At 33.7% G+C, this 11593-nt stretch overlaps 1 pseudogene; it reads left to right on the top strand.

The window, feature by feature from the left end:
• Positions 1 to 1395: 1395 nt before the first annotated feature.
• Positions 1396 to 9786, top strand: LOC132034644 (uncharacterized; annotated as a pseudogene).
• Positions 9787 to 11593: the final 1807 nt, after the last annotated feature.

The following is an 11593-nucleotide window of genomic DNA, read 5'->3' on the forward strand; positions in this document are numbered from 1 at the left end:
TGTTAAAAAAAAAAATTATTAGTGTTGAAAGAAATTAGAAAGAAAGAAAAATCGATTATAGCATAGTGTTAAATGTCAAATTGGCAAAATGTAACAAGGATGAAATAGTAGAAAATAAAAGATATTTCAAATGATTTTTTTGTTACACTTATTCTAACAAATGAATTATCTCAATATTCTTTTATATATTAAGTTATTTAACTACTAAATAAGCATGAATTATCAACGGAAAGCTAAACAGTAAAATTCATCATTAATCTTATTTAGCGACAAATTACAAATTATCAACAAAGAATTCTTAGCTACAAGCAATTTAGCCACGGATTTACGACGAAGTTCATAGCTAAAGTCCAATTTGTTTTTGCTGCAGTGTTTGTTGTCAAATGATGTACGCGCTTTGGTCACGTGCAAAGCGCGTACACTAAAACTAGTTAAAAAAAAGAATATGAACTTCTTTTTCATTCCCACTTTGGTATGTGAGTAAAGTAGAGGGAAAAAGAAATTGGGAGAATCTCAACGAAAAGTATAGATAATATTCGTTATTGCTGAATTGTTTGTCATAGTTTCATTCTTGTTTTTCCAACCACTTACATTGGTCGGCCATGATAAAATAAAGGTTTTTTTTTTTTAATCAATTTATTAATTACACTTGCATTATGAACATAATTTTCCCAAATGGGGCTCTGCCCGCAATCTTACTGAGAAAATGCCTGACTGGGAACGACTAGTTTATTTGGCCTAAACTCGCTCAGTCAAACATCAAAGGTATGCTCCTCACTTGTATACAACGTGAAGAATCAAAATCCATTATCAACAAGCTATGTGATACTGTTTCAGAACTAGCTTTCTCAATTTTTTTTTTCTTAAAAATCATATATTATTCTTTACAATGTCCTAAAAATATACTCCCTCCTTCCCAATTTTAATTTTATGAGGCACCATTTAACTTAGCGCATAGTTTAAGAAATAATTTTGTGTGGCGGTAAATTATCTCGTAGAGTTAAATTATTTTAAATATAGAAAAATGACATTCTTTTTGGGATAGACTAAAAAGAAAAGTGTGCCACATATATTGAGACTGAGGAGTAATAATTTGACACCCACATAAGGGAAAGGAAAAAGTAGGAGACAAAAAAGAAAATTGAAAAGAGGAAAAATATAATTAAAAAAGAATGTGAACTTCTTTTTCATTCCCACTTGGTCTGTCAGTAAAGTAGAGAAAAAGAAATTGGGAGAATCTCAATGAAAAGTACAGAAAAAAATAATATTTGTTATTGCTGAATTGTTTGTCATAGTTTCATTCTTGTTTTTCCAACCACTTACATTGGCCGGCCATGATATATTAAAGTGAATTCTTGTTTTTCCAACCACTTACATTGGTCGGCCATGATAAAATAAAGTGGTTTTTTTAAATCAATTTATTAAGTAATTACACTTGCGTTAGGAACAGAATTTACTCTTTGTGATTTTCACCATTTAAACCAGTAGAAGAGCCTTAGCCAGTTTCATATTACTTGTACAATTATTGGAAGAGTAAAAGGGAATTTGACCATAATTCCAACCTTTTACATTGATTTCTTTCAGTTAGCATAAGAGAAACACATTATCATATAACTCCATGTATAGTCATCTCTCTCAATACTACTACCTATCTTGTAATGGATAACGAGTTGACACAGTTTGAGATAGAGGTGATTTTGGGACCTGACTCCGAGCCTTTTGAAACCTTTATCACCAATCTCCCTCTTTCGGAGCTTAAGTCAATGGCGGACATGATGAAGCAGAAGGATCTGAACGCCCTTGTTCTTAAAATTGTTAATTTTCTCAGCTCCTTCCATGTCGACATTGATTCTCCTGAGAAGTGTGCTGAACGCCTTTCCAACTTACTTAATGATGATGAAGATTTATACACTTGGCGCAATCTAAGCATCTCCACTAAATCTGCCATCAAATCTTTCCTTCTTAATCCTATCATCAATTTGGAAGAATCAAAATTCATCATCAAAGTGCACTGTGATACCATTTACAGGTTGGCTACTTCACTTCTCCTAGACAACAGCTGGCCTGAATTATTGCCATTCTTGTACCAATGCCTCACTGATTCAAACAATTACTTCAAAGCGTCAGCTTTCTTAATATTTGCTGACCTAGCTTGGAAAATAGGTGAAACAATAGCAGTCCCTTCCACAAAGACTTTGCACTCACTATTCCGTAATACACTGAATGATGATACCGTTGATCTAGATGTGAGGATCGCAGCAATGTGGGCTGTGATCAGATTCATTCAGAGTATGCCGAGTTCAAATGAAAAGAAGCGCTTTCAGGATTTGTTGCCGGAAATGATGAAGACGTTGACTGACGCATATTTGAGCAAAGGTGAGGAGGAGGTTGCAGACGAGCAGGCCCTGAGACTTTTTATAGAGTTGGCCAAGAATGAGCCTAGGTTCTTTAGAAGTCAGCTAGTGGATGTGGTTGCCACCATGTTTGAGATAGCAGAGGCTGAGAATTTGGAAGAGCGGACGAGGCACTTGGCAGTTGAATCTTTGATAACTTTGGTTGAGGCGAAGAACAGGACCCCAGGCATGATTAAGAAGTTTCCCAGGCTTATTGATAGATGTTTCGCGATGTTATTGAAGTTATTACTAGATAATAAGGATGACCCTGCTTGGCATAGTGCTGAAACATATTCTGATGGTTCAGGAACAACAAGGAACTACCATGTTGGTAGGGAGTGTTTATACCGGTTTTCCCTTGCATTAGGAGGTAAGTCTATTGCTCATGTTGCCATAGAGCAACTGCCTGCTTACTCGGTTGCGCTAGAATGGGAGAAGCGCCATGCAACTCTGATTACAGTTGTTCATATTGCTGAAGGCTGATCAAAGGTACAACAATTGTCCTACTTGTGGATTAATTATGGCTATGGTTTGGTTATAACGCATATTATAACTAGTAGCATTTAAGAGGTGCATATGTTGGCAAACTGCCTACATTTATAGGATAGTTTGCTCATATGCGCCTATTATTCTTTAAAGGTTATCTCTTTGATTTTGTTTTTTGGGTTTTAGTTGTTACCTTGAATTAATGGCTTCTTTCCTCTTATAGGTGAGGATTAAGAATTCGGAGCAGGTGGTGACTATTGTTCTCAATTGTTTCCAAGATCCTCATCCTCGAGGTAGATGGGCAGCTTGCTATGCAGTTTTCCTGTTGTTGGTCTACTTCTCTCCACATTTGCAAGAAAAATACCATAGCCAAGTACTTCTTGCATTAGCTGCAGCTATGGATGATTTTCATCCACGAGTGCAGGTTTGTCCTATGTGATATTACCGTCTATGGATGCTGCAAGCAGTGGTTTAAAAGTTTTCTGACAAAAAGTCTTGAGGCTCACGTGTGAGCCTTAGTTTTGTGAGGCTTACGCCCTAAGTACCCGATTGTATGCCCTAAGCACGCCTAATGGCCAACGTTTGAGACTCGTCTAATAATTCTTACACAACTTATATGTCAAATTCCTTTATTAACACTGTTGACCCTCACAATTCTTTAATAAATAAATTATGCTTAGTAGTTTTTTTCATCTATTGAAATAAAAAGATTGAGAGTAACTCAAGTAACAACTCTAGTATTGCATATTTACCATTTAAGAACACCGTGAGGGTGAACATAACTTAACGTTTCTTTTTAAAATACATATAATTTTACATCTTTACTTGTCATAATATTTTATTATATCATTATTTGAAAGCAATATTTTTTTATTCATGAAGGAGTGATGTTTTAATTATAAAACCGATAAAGTTTATTGATTTTTTAGGGAGGTAATTTACATAGTATGATAGTAATACTCGCTCTGTTTCAAAATGTTTGTCTGGTTATGACTTGACACGAAGTTTAAGAAAATAAAGAAGATTTTTTAATCTTGTGGTCTTAAATTAAAGATATGTAGAATGTACCAAAATACCTTGTAATCTTGTGGTCTTAAACATTCCATATGGAAAGTTGGAGTTAAAGAGTTGCCAAAAAGGAAAGAGACATTCTTTTTTAAACGGACTAAAAAGCAAAATAAGACAAACATTTTGAAACAAAAGGAGTTAAGAAATTGTGATTCTTTTATTGTTTGAAAGTTAAGATATTAGAGATGATTTGCATCTCATAATAGTTTTTATATCATTGCATTATTTATACGAGTAAAATCATGTTAGAAGTTTTGTTTTCTATGAGTTTCTTTAATCATGTTATTAATTTTTTAAACTATTAATATATATTTTATAATTTGTGTTATTTACTACATTATAAATTCAAATTTTAAAGATCCATGGGGCTTACAGTCCACGCCTAGGGACTTACGCCTCGCCCCATACTAAGTAAAACGTCCAGTCTCACGCCCCTGCTTTTTAAAACACTGGCTGCAAGTTTCACAAAAAAATAATTGCAAGCAACAGTTTTTAATCTAACTGTGCTTTTACAAGGGGTTTGCTATACCATACAATTGAAATATCTTTAACTTTGGCTTGGTGTAATACCGGATGAATTTTTTTTCAAAAATGTTCTTTTATCCACAGAGAGAGTAATAAGCGATTAATTTTCTTTGTATATTCTAGTATATATATGATTCCTAAGAATCTTGGGCTTAACACCCAACCACATTAACCTAAATATAATTGGTACGTGTGGGAGTTGGCTCTCTATCAGGTTACTCAACTTATTGCATTATGCTTCATATCTTGATGTAATATTTGAGATACTCCGACAAGTTTGTTGCTTCATTTGCTTATTCATAGCGCTTGTTCCCAATTGGTTCTCTGCACTCACTTGTGCTTTTCTGCAACATGGGCCCGTTAAAGATGTGTTTTGTGACATTCCTTTTAGAAGGTATAATAAATAAACTAGATCCCAAATTTGGCCTCAGCCGGAAAGTATGCTCTTCAATTTTGGATGTGCATAAGCAGGCACCTCAACTTGTCTGTACTTTATCAGTTGAACACTCGAACTTACAAAATGATCATCTAGACACCTCCAAAATTTATATGTCACGTCAGCATTTGTGATTCCGCGTTCAACTTAATACAAGTTGAGCCTACTTGTACATACCCAAAGTTGGAGGGTGTACTTGCAAGCGAAGGCCAAGTTTGAGGACTTATTTATGTATTATGCCCTTCTAGAATTTTGTCACATCATCGTTAATCTCCCCATTTTCTTGAATAATAGACCCGAGATACTTGATTTCTTGGGTGTAATACTAGTTTAATTAAAAAGTTTGTTCTTTTTTCCACAAATAGAATAATAATCGATTAATTTTCTTTATCTATTCTAGTATATCTGATTTCTAGGAATCTTGGCATTGACACACAGCCACATTAACCTAAAAATTGGTACGCGTGGGAATTGGCTCTCTATCAGTTCACTCAACTTATTGCATTATGCTTCGTATCTTGATGTAATCTTTGAGATACTTTGAGAGGACTCATGGAAATATATGGATTCATTTTCTTAGTCATAACTCTTGTTCCCAATTGGTCCTCAGCAACATGGGGCCATTAGGGATGTGTTTTGGCTTCATTTGCTTGTTCCCAATTGGTCCTCAACACCAGAGGCGGACCCAGAATTTTAAGACGGCGAGGGCACTATTATCTTGACATAAACTCCAGTAAAAAATTTAATGACGACTGAGGGATAATACCGTATAGGACCAGTCATTAATAGCGCAGCAATGGCAAAAATACAAGTATATAGGTCAAATATGTGTAATAAATAAAATTTAATATAGTGAAGCAAATGAAAGAGATAGCTCAGTGGCTAAGGCTGTGCAACATGTGGTGAGTGCAGGTTCAAATCTGGTTGAGCTCATTTAACGCTTATTGTTTTCCTGAAAATAGGCTCAAAAAAATAATTAAAAGTGACATTTGGGTTCGATTCGGGGTGACATGTAAAGAAGGCAACAGTTGCAACCAACATGCCCCAAAGACAATTTCATTTGTTAGAGTGCACAATTAAATATATATATCGTCCGTTTCAATTTATGTGAACCCATTTGACTGGGCATGGAATTTAAGAAAGAAGATGAGACTTTTAAACTTGAGGTCCTAAATGAGTTATATATATTTTGTGTGGCTATAAATTATTGCATAAAGGTAAAGTGTTTCCAAATATAGAAAGAGGTCATTCTTTTTTGCACGGACTAATAAGGAAATAGGTTCACATAAATTGAAAGAGAGGGAGTACTAATTTATCAAGGTATATACACATATATATGCATAATTTTTTCCGATGCACTCCCACCCACCCATTTGTGTCCGCCTCTGCTCAACACTCACTTGTGCTTTTCTGCAACATGAGGCCATTAAGGATGTGTTTTGTAACATCCCTTCTATAATTTTGTGCAATTATATTAGTTCCCCCGTCCGAATTTACGTGGCACCTTTTCTTTTTAGTCCGTCCAAAAAAGAATTTCACATTTCTATAATTAGAAATAACTTAATTTTAAAATTTCTCTTTTATCCTTAATGAAATGATTTATATTCACACAAATATCTTAGGTTTGTTTTTAAATCACAAATTTGAAAAGTCTTCCTTTATTTGTGCCAAGACAAATGATGCCACATAAATTGAGACAGAGGTAATATAATTCTATCTAACTTATTGGCATCCAGTAGAGTGCTTTAGGAAGAATTTATTTTATGACTTTGTTTTGGTTGCAGTAAGAGCTCTCTTGCTGACTTACAAGAACGTTGAACGATTGTAACATATGAGATTATAGAGGAACTACTTAGTACTAAATGCGACATTACTTATCCATTCCGTTGCTCTTTGGCATTTTCATAGGCAATATAGAGGCAACCAAATTACAGAGGAATTTCATTGCCCACAAGTGTGATGCAAGAAACCAATTTTTTTTTTTTTTGTTCATTCAAATCCAGATTGACAAACATATTGTCCAAAAAGAAGCATTAAATGCAATTGCTGTTACAGCTGGATCTATTAAGGTATTAACTGGTGCGTTTTTTTCAACTCAATTATATTTGTACCTATATTATGAATCATGAAGGCTAATACATTATACGCCAACAGGAGCACTTCCGAACCTGCTATGACGCTGTTATGCCACACTTGAAAACTCTCCTGAAAAACGCAGATCTTCAATCTAATCTCATTGTTCTTTCATATGCAATGGAGTGCATAAGCTGTGTTGTGATGGCTGTTGGCAAAGAGAAATTTAGAGATGACGAAAAGCAGGTCTTCTACTAATAATTATGTCCGGTGGATCCAGTACATCTTCTTTAGTTCTGTAATCATGGCTTGGTTTTTGTTTTATTACAAAGTAGGTTTACCATAGTCGTCAAACCATATTTTGCAGCAAGATAATGACAGGGATATCTTTCCTCATATCAATTCCATTTTGGTTTCATTTGTTTTCTTTTTGCCTCTCTTACTTTTCATTTGTTTCCTTTTCTGTTGATGTTGTCATTAAAGGTTATGGAAATGCTTATGTCATTACAAGAAAAAGTGGATGATCCAACTACTACTATAAGCATGCTACAGGTATGTGTTAATCACTTGATTTTAAGATCATAATTGATTTCTAGATGGGCCTCTCTTTATTTTCATTATTTCATCACAGGCATGTGCTAGAATTTGCGAGTGCATGGGAAAGGATTTTCTTCCTTATATAAAAGTCAAACCTCATGCCCATCTTACTTCAATGTGCTCAACTTAATACCATCTCTATGGAACAGTACAATGAAAACTATAAAGTAGATGCTAATAGGTTAGCTTTTATCATTGAGGTTTGACTTTTTTCCGTAATTTGTGAAGTTCATTTAGATTTCTTCTTCTTTTATTGAGTTATATAGTTGACCTACATTGGGTATAAAAGGCATCCAAAGTGTTTTATAAATATCGTACTTAAGGTTCATTTGGATGCTCAAATTCTTCCAAATACTATCAGAGCCAACTCTTGACAAGTCCATTCTCACAAATGTCTATCGGTATTAAAGTCCAGGGTTGAATTCCAAAATCCGGTTACACATGCTAGAGGAAGCTATGATGAGAAAATTGATCTAGGGTCTAACTCAACTCTAAGGGGTCGTTTGGTTGGAAACAAGTTATCCCATGATAACTTATCTTGAGATTAGTTATTCCACCCTCTCACAGAGTTGAGTTCATCCCGGGATAACACTACAATCCGGGGATAACTAATCCCATGATTAGTTATACTGCTATTTTATCCCAACCAAACGTGGGATAAACTCATCTCAAATATAATCTCGGGATTATTTATCCTTATCCCTTGTACCAAACGAGCCCTATAAGCTAACCCGAGAAGTGAGGATTGCACATGCAGATAAAGTGTGAGAAATGAACTTAAACACAAGAAAATATAACAAAACATGAGGCATAATGTAGCTAAAAAATGTACCTTGAGCCGCCGGTCAGATACAACGATAGTAAAAATGAAATGAGCAAGATTAAGTTGGATGTCTGAAACAAATACTGCAAAAAATTTCAAAATGGCACTAAATGAGATATAATATGTTATAGTACTATTTTATTATTTTAATTATTTTATTAGTTCTAAATAAATATATAATTATATATCATATGTCTTTAATATTCTCTAATCAATTAAATTTAGTAGCTTAGACCTTTTATTAGCTTATATATAGATTAAAAAAATTAGTATTTTAGATCTTTTATTAGCTTATATATATATTAAAAATTATTATTATCTATATAATAATATATGATAATGAATATATATATAATCAAATATTTTGGTATTTGTTTTGTACACCGAACACACTATTGAATACCCAACTTTTTAAAAATGCATACCAACTACTGTTTTAATGAAATTGTGGTATCAAAAATTTCGATTTCTATACTATAATTCGATATATATGATCGTATCCGACGGACACACAAGAGCACATGGTCAACAAGTAATATAAAAGATGTAGAGTATCGTTCCCAATAAGGACTTAATTGTTAAATTTGAAAATAGATTAAACAGAAAAGAAATCAAGAGCTTTGTTTTCAAGCCAAGAATGACCATAGGATATAAAGGAGCATCCATAGGATTTAGAAGGGTTCACTTCACCTATTGTCTTAGGTTTTAGATTATATTCTCAAATTCCTTCACACTCGTGAATTTGGACTTTATATTGTCTTTTTTAATAAAATTGGGTAAACACAATACAATTAGCAAAAGCCTATGTGTCACCATTTTTCATATAATCTTTTATTTAAAAATACTTTATTTTGTTTTCTCATTCATTAAATATAATCAATATTTTATAGATGTGCAGTCACCACATCTTTAGGAGCACTTGTTTCTGCCTTTATTAAAAACTTTGTATTTGTTTCTTAAGATGGGTAGTTAATTAAATAATTACTTCTATTGGATATGATTGATTTCTAGTACAATAAATCTTGCTTAAGCTTCAAATCTTGCAGTAAAGAGACACAAGAGATGAAAGCTAAAGCCTGTAGAATGCTATGTTGGTATGCTGGTATATTGAAGGAAGACTTTTACCCATGGATTTCCCAGGTTGGCGTGAATGATCACCTGCGTGTTTTCTTTTTCTCATGTGCTTTCGAGAGAAGTCAAATGAAACAAGTGATATCAATTGCTTAATGTATGAAACAGGCTGTTTCAATCGTTGTTCCGCTTCTGAAATTCTTTACCCACAAAAAAGTCAAGAAATTTGCTATTGTAGGTGAGAATTCTCATGATTTCATGAATTCCTTTTTAGTTGTTGATGCAATTTAATATTTTTTGTTGTTTAAGGCCTAAGCTTCCTGTTGCTTTCTGCTAAACTGGCTGTTTGAGAAAGGTGTTGCTCAAGGTGGAAGCGAGTCATATTTCACAAGATTGTCAGACGATATAATATTGGCTTTGGTAGAAGCTTTGCATGAGGTTATTCTTAACATCAATACTTATGTTGTTTATTTTTCTTCCTTTTTTCGGTGGGGAGAATGCTTAAGTTCAGTGTATTTGGATAATGAGAAAGTGATTCCAGATATGTTATCTCAGCAGGAGAGTGAGACAGAACTGTGTGCAGCCATGTTGGGAGAATTAAATGATTGCCTGCAGGTTGGTTTATGTTTAAGGTGGTTTCTTTAATATTGTTGATCAAAGTTTGCAGTGTTCTCAATTAATCGTGGTATAGTTTCATTAGTAGTGGCAAGAAGTAAGTTGGAATGACAAAAGTGCTGGGAAACCGAGGTAAAACCAGTACAATAATGATAAATATTATTTATTTAGCAAGATTAGCTGAAAATAATATATTACTGCTATAATATTTTTATAGTAAGTACCCGAATTGACTTGAGTCATGTTAGGCACTGTCCGAAGAAACTATTTCAGCAATGTGAAATGTTTTTTCAGAATTAAACAAGCCCTTCTCTAAATTTAATTAGAGGATACATGAATCATCAAAATTATATTAATATTACCAACAAGTTTATTAGAAGCAACAAGTTTATTAGAAGCAAAATAAGATACCATGAAAAGACAATAAAAGAGAACCAATTTAGAAGAAAGGAAGAGAACGTGTAGAATAGAAAAGGGATAAGAAAATTTTCTGATGTTAAAAGATTTCGCTTGAATAACTATTCTGAAGGATCAATGCCTATTTATAGGCTTAAAAATTGATTTTGCACAAGCCAAGTGTCCATGACACTTGTCTTCTCAAATTTCATTAAATGCCACCACTTTATACGTTTTAGACAGTGGGCCAATTTGCCATGTATCAACAATTCATTAAAAAAATATTAATTCTTTAAAATATCATTACAATCCCCCACTATTTTAAAGAATTTAGAAAGAAGAGTATAACTTGTTGGATTTGCATGTCTGAAATGAAATAGGTTTGGTGCCTTTTGGGCTATGAACCATACTTAGACCGATAAAATTAACTTACAAAATTATTGGTAAAATATAAAGTTTCTATGAACCAATAATTCTTATTGTAAGCGTAGACTTTATCAGTCACATTTCGACCTTCGTAATTTCTCTATTCAACGTAGTTTTGCACGCTAGGCCATGCATGTGCCTGGTTATTCACGAGAGCTATAAAGACTAGGCCAACATCACATAGCAGCAGCTCCGCTACACTCTCATATAGGTGAATTCATAAAGTGTACACTTCTTTAAATACACCATCCATAAGGACTATGATTTCATTAAGAGATAATAACTCATCCTCACAATTAATAGCAGTTCAAGCACTCTCTTTAAGTGCATAGAGTCAATATCGACTTGTTATTACCCATATGGACCTACTTCAGGGGATCTTCAATCAAATAGGTTGGTTTACCATCTCTATTAACAATCATATGGCCTTAACCCCATCTCTCTTGAGGTTTGAAGAATTAATTTTCTTCCCACAGGTTTAGTTAGTGAAACGGCCAGATTCATTTCTAACTTCACATAATCAATGGAAATTATTCCATCTCTCAACAACTGTTTGACGGCATCATGTATCAATTTCATGTAGACGCTCTTACAATTATGAGTTTTATTCTTTGCTATAGTAGCTATTGTCGCTTGACAATCACAATGCATAAACACAGGAGGCAACTCATCCTTTATTAAAGG

Source organism: Lycium ferocissimum, chromosome 10 (genome assembly GCF_029784015.1).
Source record: "Lycium ferocissimum isolate CSIRO_LF1 chromosome 10, AGI_CSIRO_Lferr_CH_V1, whole genome shotgun sequence".
Taxonomy (NCBI): Eukaryota; Viridiplantae; Streptophyta; class Magnoliopsida; order Solanales; family Solanaceae; genus Lycium; species Lycium ferocissimum.